Raw genomic sequence first — 4,689 nt, forward strand, 5'->3', positions numbered from 1 at the left:
TACTCAAAATCCTATCCTTATTCCTGATGATAGGGATATAACTTTAAGACAGTATGCCGTGCCAATATTTCATGATCTTAATCTTGGTATTAGGAGACCCGAAATCGAGGCAGAATAGTTCAAGCTGAAGCCAGTCATGTTCCAGATGCTTCACACAGTGGGCCAATTCAGTGGAATGCCTACTGAAGATTCTCACCTGCACTTAAGACTGTACATGGAGGTGAGTGATTCTTTCAAGTTAGCCGGAGTACCTGAAGATGCACTACGATTGAAGCTATTCCCATATTCACTAAGGGACAGAGCTTGAGCTTGGTTGAACTCATTGCCACCAAATTCAATTTCCACATGGAAAGAGTTAGAAGAAAGATTCCTTATGAAGTATTTCTTGCCTGGGAAGAATGCTAAGTTGAGGAACGAGATCACTATTTCCAACAAATGGATGATGAGTCCTTGTATGAGGCATGGGAAAGGTACAAAGAATTATTACGAAAGTGCCCTCATCACAGAATCCCACATTGCATCCAACTTGAGATATTTTATAATGGTTTCAATGCTCACACGAGGATGGTAGTGGACGCTTTTACTAATGGTGCTCTCATTTCTAAGTCTTATAATGAGTCTATGAAATCATTGAGAGGATTGCCAGTAAAAATTATCAATGGCAAACTAATTGAGCAGTTCAGGAAGACGAGTCGCTGGAATACATGAAGTAGACGCTCTCACTTCACTCGCATCTCAAGTATCCTCGATTTCCTCAATGCTTAAAAATTTTACCACTAATGGGTTTAATAGTTTTACAGCATAGCCACCGAATCAATTTGAAAATGTAGCCTGTGTCTATTGTGATAAAGGACATTTGTTTGAAGAATGTCCATCGAACCCAGAATTCATGTATTACATGGGTAACTAGAACCAAAATTGAGGAAGGCAAAGACTACAATCCAATTCCTAGAACCCATCATGGGGGAACTGCCCTAATTCTCTTGGAGAAACTAAGGGCTAGACCTAGTAACACATACACCCAACCTAGACTGACCCAGCCAGCTATTTTTACCCAACAAGTTCAGAAACAACCTCAAGTTGAAGCATTGAATGGCTAAGAAAACTTGTTGAAGGCATACATAGCCAGAAATGATGCATTAATCCAAAGCCAAGCAGCTACATTGAAACCCTGGAAAACCAAATGGGTCAGCTTGCAACTGAACTTAGAAACCAACCACAAGGTGTTTACCTAGTGATATGGAGAATCCAAGAAATCCTGGGAAGGCGTATTGTAAAGTGTTGACATTGAGGAGTGGAAAGACATCAGAGCCCAACAACATCGAAGTTGAAGAGGAGCCAGCTGATGCTCAATATTTAGAGGAAGTTCAATCGAGTGTTAAAATTTCAGTTTCAGTAGAACGTGAATATGCAAAATCCGATAAGGTAACTTCTAAACCAACTAATTTAGATAAACTAACAACTTTGTTAGATGGAGAATTGCCATAGAAGATGAATCAACTAGTTCTCGTAAAGAAGCCTCCACCACCATACCTTCAAAGGCTTTAAAGTAGCAGCAGGAAGTTCAATTCAAGAAGTTCTTGGACGTACTCAAGCAAGTTCATATCAACATTTCGTTAGTTAAAGCACTTAAACAAATGCCAAACTTCAATTCAAGGATATCTTGTGAAAAAAATGAAGACTTGGAGAATTTGAGACGATAGCCCTGACAAAGGAATGTAGTGCGTATCTTAAAGACAAACTACCCCAAAATTGAAGCATCCTGGATGTTTTACCATACATTGCAACATTAAAGGAACATATTGTGGTAAAACACTATGTGATTTGGGTGCGAGTATCAACTTGATGCCCATGTCAGTATTTAGAAAGTTAGGAATAGGTAAAGCTAGACCTACTACAGTTACACATCAATTAAAAGATCGATCCTTAGCACATCCAGAAGGAAAAATTGATGATGTATTGGTACGTGTAGACAAATTTATTTTTCCTGCTAACTTTGTTATTCTAGACTTTGAAGCAGATAAATGAGTGTCAATCATCCTAAGAAGGCTTTCCTAGCAACAGGAAGGACCCTTATTGATGTGCAGAAGGACGAGCTTACTATGCGTGTTCAGGATGATCAGGTATATTTAATGTTTTTTAAGTTTATGTGATTTCTTGACACAATTGATAATTGTTCTGTAATGTCCGATTTAGAGGAATTCATCATGGAAAAGGAACTCAACTATGTTGATGACACATTGGAACAAATTTTGATGTTAGACCCTCCAAGTGATGAAGAGGAGGATGAATACATAGCTTTGCTAGAAGCTAATCAAAGGGATTAATATGCAATACCGCTTTGAATCGTTGGAGTAGAGAATAGGGATTATGTCCAAACAAAAGCATCAATCGAGGAGCTACCTAAATTAGAACTGAAGGACTTCCCTTGCATTTAAAATATTTTATTTAGGTAAAGCTTATACTTTTCCTGTGATTGTTTCAATGGAATTAACCGTTGAGCAAGAAGGGAAACTCATCCTAGTATGAAACAATTCAAGAAGGCTATTGGATGGACTATAGCTAATATTTACAGCTTTAGTCCGTCTGTATGCATGCATAAGATCATCCTAGAAGATGGCGAGAAAGGAATGATTGATAGACAATAAAAACAAAACCCCATCATGAGGACGTGGTAAAAGAATCATCAAGTGGTTAGATGCGGGAATAATTTACCCTATCTCAATCATTTGTAGGTAAGTCCAGTCCAATGCGTGCCAAAGAAAAAAGGTATTACAATCGTAGAAAATGAAAATAATGAGTTGATACCGACTAGAACGGTTACGGGATGGAGAATTTGCATTGATTACTGGAGCTAACAAGACGACTAGGAAAGATCACTTTCCTTTGCCGTTTTTGGACCAGATGTGGATAGACTCGCTGGAACGAGACTATTACTATTTTCTTGATTGATACTCTGGGTATAATCATATTACAGTAGCACCGAAAGATCAATACAAGACAACATTCACCTGTCCATATGGTACATTTGCATTTAAAGCATGCCATGTGTTTATGTCATGCACCTGCTACATTCAAAGATGTAGATTTTTATTTTTACTGACATGGTTGAGAAATGCTGGAAGTCTTTATGGATGATTTTCAATATTCGGAGATACATATGATGATTGCCTAGTCAATCTAGCCAAGGTACTAAGGTGATACAAAGAAACAAACCTCGTACTCAACTGGGAAAAGTGTCATTTCATGGTACGAGAAGGTATTGTTCTAGGGCATTAGATAACGAACATGGAATAGAGGGTAGGTAAAGCAAAGGTAGACATTATTGAGAAACTCCCACCTCTAACATTGTAAAGAGTGTTAGGAGATTTTTGAGCAATGTTGGTTTCCATCGAAAATTATCAGAGACTTCTCCAAATTGTTAAACCCTTATGCAAATTATTAGAGAAGAACACGACGTTCAAATTTGATGAGGAGTGCTTAAGACCTTTCAAATATTTGAAGACTCGGTTAGTTTCGGCACCCATAATTTCACACTAGACTGTGATTTGCCATTTGAATTGATGTGTGATGCAAGCGACTTCACGATAGGAGCTATCATGGGCCAGAAAGGAACAAATTTTTCATCCCATCTACTACGCAAGTCAGACTCTGACAGGAGCTCAACTAAATTATACGGTAACAAAGAAAGAGTTACTTGCTATTGTGTTCGCTTTTGACAAGTTTTGATCTTATCTTGTAGGCACCAAAGTGACTGTCTATACAGACCATTCGACAATTAAGTATTTACTTTCCAAGAAAGACGCTAAGCCGAGACTAATCCGATGGGTACTTCTACTTCAAGAGTTCGATCAGAAATTCAGATCAAATAGGAGTAGAAAAACAAGTAGTAGACCATTTGTCTAGATTGAGCCGTAAGAATGGAATTCTCCATTATACCCATTTAGGAGACATTTCTAGATGAACACATACTGAAGGTAAATCATGTCCCATAAATGCCCATTGGTTTGCTGATATTGCTAACTATTTAGTTTCTAGTTTGATGCCGATTGATAAGATGTATCATCAAACGAAAAGTTTCTTCACGATGTGAAGTACTATTTCTAGGAACAACCATACTTATTTAAAAAGTGTGCAGATCAAATGATCAGGAGATGCGTGGAAAAAATGAATTACATAAAATTCTATATTATTGCCACTTAGCTCTGAGTGGGGGAGACTTTAGAGGTACACGTACAGCGGCCAACGTATTGGATTCTTGGCCAACACCTATTTAAAGATGCGTATGCTTACATAAATAGATGTGATCGATGTCAAAGGTTGGAAACGTCACCAACAGATGAGATGCCCCGGGACAAACATCATTGAGGTAGAGTTATTCGATATTTGGCGTATTGACTTTCTCGATCCTTCCCTCTGTCTTTTAGTCAAAAGCACATATTGGTAGCAGTAAGGTACGTGTCTAAGTGGGTTGAGGCCGGAGGCATATCTGATGAACGTTGTTAAGGTTGTGATGAAGTTTTTACAAAAGCATGTGTTCACAAGGTTTGAACCCTAAGAGCTAGCATCAGTGATGAAGGGTCCCATTTTGTCAATAAATGGTTGAAAACATTTACTCAATAAACATGGAGTGAAGCACAAGATTGCCATAGCTTACCTCCACTGACGAAATGGGCAAGCTGAACTGGC

The 4,689-nt window shown here is 38.3% G+C and overlaps 1 non-coding gene across 1 annotated transcript; it reads right to left on the reverse strand.

The window, feature by feature from the left end:
• Positions 1-403: 403 nt before the first annotated feature.
• LOC121224739 (small nucleolar RNA R71) lies at positions 404-509 on the reverse strand. Its single transcript, XR_005922484.1, has one exon. It is a non-coding gene; the product is annotated as a small nucleolar RNA R71 (small nucleolar RNA).
• Between the last annotated feature and the right edge of the window lie 4,180 nt (positions 510-4,689).

The sequence above is a fragment of the Gossypium hirsutum genome, chromosome D12 (genome assembly GCF_007990345.1).
Source record: "Gossypium hirsutum isolate 1008001.06 chromosome D12, Gossypium_hirsutum_v2.1, whole genome shotgun sequence".
Lineage (NCBI taxonomy): Eukaryota > Viridiplantae > Streptophyta > Magnoliopsida > Malvales > Malvaceae > Gossypium > Gossypium hirsutum.